General features: G+C 38.9%; 1 protein-coding gene across 1 annotated transcript in view; it reads left to right on the top strand.

Annotated features, from left to right (window-relative positions):
- LOC107699334 (copine-5) overlaps positions 1-10,110 on the top strand; it is a 197,210-nt gene that overhangs the window by 123,042 nt on the left and 64,058 nt on the right. The gene's annotated exons all lie outside the window — the stretch shown is intronic.

Raw genomic sequence — 10,110 nt, 5'->3', positions numbered from 1 at the left:
ACTCAGAAAACACTAATTTATTAATAAATAATTCAAATATCTCCTTACTATTTCCCCCTGACACATTCATGGTAATTATTTTGCTGGGGCTTTGCGCCAAGCTTTAGCCTATTGCATGCATTTGAACGCAGAACTGTTCAGCTGCACTGACGGCACACGCTCGCTCTGCTGCTGCTGGACACTAAACACCGTCAAGCCAACCGTTGAGCCGCTCTTGTCGCAGTAGCACGGTCTCGTGTTGTTTGCACCAGCTCGGCAAATTTTTTTTTCATCACTAATTGATGGATGTCTAAAATATAAAAATAAGGAGAAGCCTAAAACAGTCCCGAGGCCCAGCCCGCGTCTGAACTATGGCGTGAAAATTGGCCCGAAGCCCGGCCCTATGGCCGCATAAAAGCCGGGGCCCGTCGGGCCTGGGCTGAAATGCAGGGCTATAGTTCCTGGTTCTGTTGACACATGGTGACTCATGTGAGCCGCCTGCTGGTGCGTGCGCAAATAACACCTGTCTACAATTATTCTCCTCAAACGCGGGGCGTAAAAAAGTCGGGGCCCGGGCTGAAATGCAGGCTTAACTATTACTTACTTACTATTACTTATGACTTATTTACATATGTAACTTGAAGTAATGCAAAAGTAATCAGATTACATTACTTTTATATTATGGTATTTGGATTACGTTACTGAATACTTTTTTAATGAAGTAATTTGTCGAAATAAAAAGCTAGTATTTTTGTAAACAAACAAGAAAGAAAAGAGAATTCGCCATTGTTCCACATTTCCAATTAAGTATGGACAAACAATTGACACACAAATCAGTATCTACCACAGAAGTAGTTTATTGCCGTGGAAATAAAACCTCCAAAACCTGGCATGGATAACAAGCATATTTAATTTCTTACTTTTATTATCATTTTATACTTAAAGGGGATAAAGTTATTGACATAATTATATCATTATAGCTACGTGCTTTTTCGTGAAATATATGCTGGAATAATTAAACTTGTCATTTTAGAACGAGTTCTAAGGAACATGAAATTGCTTTTTGAGGTTAAAAGAAGAATTTCTTTTGATGACATTTGAATATGACAATTAGAGATGTTGAATGTTGATGTTAACATGAACAATTTGAGAACAAAGTATAACAGTAATAATAATTTGACGGTTTGATGTTATATGAGCTAACCGATCGTTAGATTTAATCACCATTGTAGCGTGATTTATTGTAATGCTGGTGGGTTAAAATAATTTCTTTATATGAAATTCAAATGGTATGACAATTAGAGATTAGACTGTACAGAAATTGAAATCTAGATGTAACACAAATGCACACTAAATACACATAGTCACGCAATGCTGATATTGTTAACATGAACAATTTGAGAACAAAGTATAACAGTAATAATAATTTGACGGTTTGATGTTATATGAGCTAACCGATCGTTAGATTTAATCACCATTGTAGCGTGATTTATTGTAATGCTGGTTTCCTCAGTTGGTCAGAACAAAAGTGTCAGACTTGTTACTTACTCGATCAGATGACAATATCCGGTGAAAATTGTTATTGGGTCATACATCAAAGATGTAGGCTAGGATCTGTGATTCTGAAGTAAAGTGAATATCCACATCGATGTGGTGACTGACAGCCACACATACTCCTCAAAACACTGGATTCATCCGCGCTGGAGCTGTGCCGTTGCATGATCCACGTTAAGAAAATAATTCCACAAATAATTGCAATTGCAGGTTTCAAACAGAGATGGCGACAAAGAGGCAAAAAATGTACATAACAAGACAGGGAACAACCAACAATGTAAGACACTTCCATTGAGACAAACAGAGTTTACATTAAAGAAGACATAAAAAATAAATAAATAAACACAAGGAGCAAGGATGAAAACAAAGATGTAGTCGATGTAGACATTATAAAGAAAAAAGATACTAATGTAATAAATAATTTGACAAAGAGAAGCATAACTTTTCATATTTTCTATTATGTTTTTGAAGCATTTGAAGCTCTGAAACATTTTAGCAAACTCAAATAAAAATATATTGAAGGAGGGTTAACTTTTTTTTTCCATTTACAAGTATGGATATGATATTTACCCATAAACAAAACAACATTTACAACATCAGAGAAGGATGAATTTAAATCACACTTAAAAAAGAGGACATCTTGTTGGGTTATAGGAGGAATTGTCTCCATTTTTACTGACAACCAGCTATGTATATCCAACCAAAATTTAGAAGAAGCCTCACAGTAAAAGAAAAGATGATCAAGTGTTTCAGGAAATGAAGAACAGAAACTACAAGGATCCACCTCAAAATGAAATCGTTTTTGTATAAAGTCACTCACTGGGTAAATCCTAAACATAATTTTGTAATGAGTCTCCTTCACCTTTGGAGCAACTGGGTATGCCATATAACGGGTAAAAGCTTTGTCCTTTACTGAGGTTTTAACATCTCCCAGAAAATAACACTGATAATCACCAGTGATAATACGTTTAAGTTCTTTGTAAATATGTTTGTTATAGGACTGCAGCTTTAACTAATGTATTTAACTGATGTTAACAAATGTAAACTTATTGTAAAGTGCTACCAACTTTTTAAATAATACATTGGGTAGATATTACATTTATGTAGCCTATCTTTTGTTTGGTAATGTAACAAAAAGTCTCATTACATTTCACAGTAACTTTTGGTTTTGAAAGAACATTTTGTGTTAAAGGAAGCACAAATAAATGAACCAAAAACAATCAAATATTCTTTTTTTATTTTGAAGTACATTTTAATTAATACAATATAATGAGGACAATACAAAACCAATAGTTTTATTGTTGTGGTCTCTTTGTTCTTTTGCCTGCATGTTTCAGCTGCAACAATATAAGAGATGAAATGATTTATAATGAGATTAAGTGTTTATCAGCTTGATTACACTGTAATGGTTTGACCAAATCATGCAGCCCTATACTTCTAATTAAAAAAGAAATTACTAAAGAAGATCAAATATTTTGATTACCTGCATATAATTTCACTGATTTCCAAGAACTTTGAACGTATGAATGTGTTGTTTAATTATTGAAATATTAAACTAAATCTCAGGGGGGCAAAACAGTTTGGGAATCCCTGTTTTACAGTAATAAATTCACCTCATCTTGTGATTTTAGACACTATAGGATAGTGTTAACAATAAAAAGTTAACAATCTCACCGCTATTGTAACATGTATTTGAGGGGGAAATATCTAGCGATGTGGCTGTGGGTTCATTGTAAAGCATTTGTGATACTAAAGCGTTCTACATCATGCGCACTGCGCTCTTTTTAGGACTGTGACTGGACAATGCTCCTGTGAAGCACCTTCATTACAATTTCAAAAGGATTTTCTACTGCCTACCTGCTCTCTGTATCAATGGCGGAGTTCATTTGTAGATCTTTTTGCTACGCTGCCTGTATTTTAAACACCAAAAGCTTTAATTTGAGCTCAAGGTAACGTGAATCCAATGGAGTGGACTCTTGTTATGCATCTGTCCCAGATGCCTCCTCTGTGCATGCCTTCTAACATGCCTGCTAAGAAATCAGTATCCAGCTCAATAAAGTATTTTCCCTTCCTCATTAAAGTGCGAAGAAGTATAATAATGGAGCTTTCAATTAACATAAATTTGAAATACCAGTAGAAAGGGCTCATGAAAATAATTTTTGCTCTATGTTTTCAGATTTCTGTACCATTGATGGTTCAGTGTTAAAAAAAACTTTAAAAATCCTGAAGGCTGACGAAGATCATTCAAGAGAGAAACCTCAACCTAAAACTTGAATTCAGTCCAGCATGATGAGTTTGACTATGTTAGCAAGCTACTTTGAAATTGTAGTTGGCCAAGTTGCAATCAATATGAAGTAGTTCAAATACACTGAAGCTGCACCAAAGTGTGGATGTTTTAGCTAACTACTGTAAATTAAAGTTAAATAAGGAGGTAATAGTTTATCATATTTAACATTATGTACAACACATAATTTATAAACCTCTTATTGTGTTCCGGTCATACTGAAACGGAGAGGATTTTCTTTTTCCTGAAATGCTAGTTAATGTCATCGCATTAGACTAAAACTTACTAAACTGACTTTGCTCAGACAAGGTATGGGAACTTTTTTCTTTTCAATACTGAAGCACATAAACTTAGTTCTGTGAGGCCTAGAATCAATCAGTTCAAAAAAGAAATACAAAACCTGTGCTAATTGAAAGAAAACAATCAAAAAGATTAAATCCAATAAAACAATCAAAAATATTAAATCCAATAATAAAACAGCTAACCTAATAGAACTATTGAGGAATGTAGTTTAAGGAACACTCCCCACAAAGTTCTGTCATGATTTACTTGCCCTCATATTGTTTCAAACCTGTAAGAGTTTCTTCTGTGCAACATAAAAGAATAAATTTTTAAGGATTTTGGTAACCAAGCAATATTGGAGCCCATTGACTTCCATTGTGTGCGAGAAATACATCTGTACAGATTCACAGCAACATAAGGGGGATTAAATGGAAACAGAAATGTGATTTCTGACAGATACATCGAGATGGCGCCACAAATGGCAGCCATGATGCTGAGCTCCGCAATTCTTCTGATGTTTTTGTTTGTTTGTTCTGTGTTTTGTCATCCTTCTTCTATACGTTTTACCAGAGACGAACTCCTTAACATTAAACAACACAATCCAGACAATATTTTTCTGGTTTTTGATTATTCAGACATTTTGTTGGACATTATAGTCGGAGGTACAGCTGTGTTGTTCAAACACACGTACAGACGCAGAAGAGGGAAACGCGCCGGCACCCTGGTTAAGCGCCGCGCGCGTGGCTTTCGAACTGCGCTCCCAAGCATTCATCTCACGAATGTCTGTTCCCTTCTCAACAAAATGGATGAACAACTTCTCCTCACCCGCACCAACAAGGACTTTTCAAACTCTGCTGCACTGTGCTTCACTGAAACCTGGCTGAGTGAAGCCATTCCGGATAACGCGCTTCATCTGATCTCTGTTTGGTTCATCTTATACCGACCGACAGGCAGAAACTGAAATCAGCTAAACCTGTTTTAAGGACAGTTAAAAGATGGACTAATGAAGCAGAGCGGGATTTACAAGCCTGTTTCTACCTCGCTGATTGGAGTGTTTTTGAAGCTGCTGCCACTGATCTGGACGAGCTCACAGAGACGATAACTTCATTTCGGTCATGACAACTCTCGGAGGGATTGGCATGGTAATGTACATGACAATGTTAATGTTAATGTATTTGGTCTTGGTGGAATAGATCTGCTACGCTGCTGCTGCGGCAGAGCAAGTACTGAGACTTGCTACTGCCAATACATCCACAACATGCTGCGGTAAGCATGTAAGAAATACTACTGCTGCACATACAGTATAACACATATGAATAACCCCCATATAGCATACATGAATCACCCGCAGCAGATCTATACAGGTGGAGCTGGGGAAGGTGGAGGGTTTCTGAAGTGCTCTGCAATACTGCTACAGCAAACAAAAGCCAGGTATTTGAATATTGAGCAGTAAGCACATTGGCTACCGATACAGGAGAGAAGCAATCAGCTGCCATGTGACAAGGATGTCGACCAGGACAGATTGAGCTAGACCTATCGGACTGTGCCATCTAGAGTTTCATCACAGTCAAGGAGTCCTGACCTCAACCCAATAGAACACCTTAGACCCTTAGAACACCCAGGCCCAACATCAGTGCCTGCCCTCACAAATGCGCTTCTAGAGGAATGGTCAAAAATTCCCATAAACACACTCCTAAACCTTGTTGAAAGACTTCCCAGAAGAGTTGAAGCGGTTATAGCTGCAAAGGGGGGCCAACTCCATATTAAACCCTACGGATTAAGAATGGGATGTCATTAAAGTTCATGTGCATGTAAAGGCAGACGTCCAAAAACTTTTGGCAATATAGTGTATCAGTTTCTGTGAGGATATGTGCATCCCCACCAGGACATTCTTATCATTCAATAATGATAAACCGTGATTTACTGCAAAACTCAGTTCAGCTTCTTCACGCCAAAGAGGATGCTTACAGAAATGGGGATAAAATCTTGTATAACCAGGCCAGGAATAGACTAACAGGAGATTAGAGTGGCTAAAAAAAACTACTCTGAAAAGCTGAGAAAACAGTTTTCAGCCAACTATCCGGCGTCAGTATGGACTGGTCTCAAGAACATCACCTTGTACAAGACACCACCCCCACAGTCTATGGAGAATCAACAACTGGTGTTTTACTGTCGATTTGAAAAGGCTAGTCTACCACCCCCCATTCGCTCTGATCTGCACCTCATACATTCACCTACCCCACCTACAGCCCCCCTCCCTCCCTTCCCCACCATTCAACCTGCACTTAAGGTCTGTGTAGAGGATGTGAACCGGGTCTTCTGGGAGCAGAAATCTAAGAAAGCTTCAGGCCCAGATGGTGTTTCACCTGCCTGTTTAAAAGTCTGCGCTGAACAACTGGCCCACATCTTCACACAGATCTTCAACAGATCTCTGGAGCTGTGTGAAGTTCCCGGTTGCTTCAAACGCTCCACCATCATTCCGGTCCCAAAAAGCACAAAATCACTGGACTACTACAGACCTGTCGCTCTCACGTCTGTGGTCATGAAGTCATTTGAGCGACTGGTCCTGGCCTACCTGAAGGGCATCACTGGACCCTTGCTGGATCCTCTTAAGTTTGCCTACAGACCAAACAGGTCTGTGGACGATGCAGTCAACATGGGATTGCATTACATCCTGCAACACCTCGACAGACCTGGGCATTACTCAAGGATCCTATTTGTGGACTTCAGTTTGGCCTTCAATACTATCATGCTTGACCTTCTCTCAGACAAACTGACACAGCTCTCTGTGCCTACCTCCATCTGTCAGTGGATCACCAGCTTCCTGACAGACAGGCAGCAGCTAGTGAGGCTGGGCAAACTCACATCCAGGACTATCACCATTAGCACTGGCGCCCCTCAGGGTTGTGTTCTCTCCCCACTGCTCTTCTCCCTGTACACAAATGACTGCACTTCAAAGGACCCCTCTGTCAAGCTCCTGAAGTTTGCGGACAACACTACAGTCATCGACCTCATCAAGGACGGAGACGAGTTTGCTTACAGACAGGAGGTTAAAGAGCTGGCTGTCTGGTGCAGTCACAGTGGTGATGATCATGGACTTCAGGAGAAACCCCCCAGCACTCCCCCACTCACCATCATGAACAGCACTGTGGCTGCAATAGAGTCATTCAGATTCCTGGGCACCACTATTTCTCAGGACCTGAAATGGGACACTCACATCGACTCCATTGTGAAAAAGGCCCAGCAGAGGTTGTACTTCCTTCGCCAGCTGAGGAAATTCAACCTGTCACAGGAGCTGCTGAGACAGTTCTACTCTGCTATCATCGAGTCTGTCCAGTGTTGATCCATAACTGCCTGGTTTGGTTCAGCTACAAAATCAGACATCAAGAGACTACAGCGGACAGTCAGGACTGCTGAGAGGATTATCGGTGCCCCTCTGCCCAGCCTCCAAGATCTTTACATCTCCAGAGTGAGGAAAAGGGCTGAGAAAATCACCTTGAACCCCTCACACTGAGCCCACTCTCTCTTCGAACTGTTGCCTTCTGGTCGGCGCTACAGAGCACTGACCACCAGAACAGCCAGGCACAAGAACAATTTTTTCGCCACAGGTTATATTCAGCCTGAACAATTACATTTTCTTAATTATACATTGTCCATCACAACTGACATATTTATACACAGAATCCAAAATTTGTACACTTATAAACTGCACACTTATAACATATCTGTACATTTATTTAAACAACAAAAAATTTTTTCGTATACTTCTATTCTGTATATAGCATGCGTACCGAACCGAACGACACGTACCGAAACGGTTCGGTACGAATACGTGTACCGTTACACCCCTATATAGTACATTATTTAATTCTGTTTTTTCCTTATATTAGTGTTATATTCCATCCCTACTGTGTTATTCCTATGTATGTCTGCACTATGTCTGTACTTTTTTCTGCACTGGAAGCTCAATGTTGTCAAGTCAAATTCCTTGTGTGTGTAAACATACTTGGTAATAAAGCTCTTCTGATTCTGTTTTTGGGTGAACTGTCCCTTTAAGTAAGTAGCATCACCTTATTCAGTTGCACAATACCACAAGAAAATACCAGCATAAACTGCAGCATCTGTTTATGTGGCTTCTGAGGGTCTGAAGTGGAAAATGTAAGACTGTGTCCGAGTTCAAGGACCCATGTTTGTCTTTCAGCATTATTGCACAGTATTGTCTGTGTTGAACAGAGAATAGAATTGGACACTGACAATATCGATAATATTGATCTTCTTTAACACCCTCTGGCATGTTGGAATTGTCATAGCCTGTCTCTACTGAAAATTCAGCATATAAAAGCACCAAGGCCCAAAGATGATTGAAAATATTAGCAGATAACCTCTCTTTCAGACTGACCCCTGAAAGCCGACTGCTGAGGGTTGATAGCTGACTTCACATTTACATAATTTGCTTATGAATTATTCTTGCTTTCACGCCAAATTGACTCCTTGTTTCAGCTCTAAATATGATTTGACTGCTTCTCAAGAGCAGAATGTAAGTCAGTTTAATTTTGAGCCAGAGAAATCTCTTCTTTTGGAGATATTATTCAGGCACACTTCCCAGTTCTGTTCTGGTCATCAAAATTTTAGACACTAAAACCACAGGTTATTTCACATGTTCTACAGACACAATCTACCCTACACTAAATTGGGCTTGTTTCTATACCAACCAATGAGTTTTAGGGTTGTACAAAGGCTTAGGTTTGGGGTTGAGGTTTTAGCTATGTTCTTCTAAGCTAAATGTCCATAATTATTAAAGTAGTATATCGTTAAGGATTAGGACAATGACAAAAATGACAAAATATGTCCAGGAACGTTTACTATTCTTGGCCCTCTGTGCTTCTTATACTTGCATTTATGTTCTGATGATCTGAGGGGGGAGCAATGTTAATGATAAAATGCATCTAATCAAATCATGTACAATTATGATTAAGTTGCATTGGTATTTTATTTATTTTATACATGTTTTAAATTCATCATAAAAAATATTGATCTAATGCATTTTAACTAGTGATTTTATTTATAAAGAACCAATTAAAGAAACTGATATTAACTGTTTTTTTATTTATTATGATTAGAAATGTAATTCTTCTTCTCCTTTTTTCTTCTCCGTCTTCTTCTTAAAAAAATTGACCATGCATGTTCTGTTTTTACATTTACATTTTACATTACATTTACATTTAGTCATTTAGCAGACGCTTTTATCCAAAGCGACTTACAAATGAGGACAATGGAAGCAATCAAAATCAACAAAAGAGCAATGATATGCAAGTGCTATGACAAGTCTCAGTTAGAACATTTAATGTAAAGTCTCTTTGGGATGGCACAATAATGCGCCGTTCACTTGCAGAACGCAATCTTCTAGAGGGCACATATGTCTGAAGTAATGAATTTAGGTAAAGGGGTGCAAAGCCAGTGGTGGTTTTGTAGGCAAACATTAATGCCTTGCATTTTATGTGAGCAGCTATTGGTAGCCAGTGCAAATTGATAAACAGAGGTATGACGTGCATTCTTTTTGACTCATTAAAAATTAATCTTGCTGCCGTGTTCTGGGTTAATTGTAAAGGTTTGATAGAACTGGCTGGACAGAACAAGAGCTTGAACAAGGACTTGTGATGCATGTTCCGAAAGAAAGGGCCTGATTTTCTTGATGTTGAATAATCAGGATGGAATGAGAGGTAGAGTTGAGAGTCATCAGCATAGCAGTGATATGAAAAGCCATATCTCTGAATGACAGTACCTAGTGATGCCATGTAGACTGAGAAGAGATGTGGTCCAAAAACTGAGCCCTGAGGCACCCCAGTATTTAGATGTTACGACTTGGATACCTCACCTCTCCAAGATACATTGAAGGACCTATCTGAGAGGTAAGACTCAAACCACTGGCATACGGTTCCAGAGATGCCATTTTCCAATAGGGTTGACAGGAGAATCTGGTGGTTCACCGTATCAAAAGCAGCAGACAGACC

Source organism: Sinocyclocheilus anshuiensis, unplaced genomic scaffold (assembly GCF_001515605.1).
Source record: "Sinocyclocheilus anshuiensis isolate Anshui unplaced genomic scaffold, SAMN03320099.WGS_v1.1 scaffold42, whole genome shotgun sequence".
NCBI classification, from domain to species: Eukaryota; Metazoa; Chordata; class Actinopteri; order Cypriniformes; family Cyprinidae; genus Sinocyclocheilus; species Sinocyclocheilus anshuiensis.
Note: the sequence above shows the minus strand (reverse complement) of the source record. Positions and strands in the feature narration are given on the sequence as shown.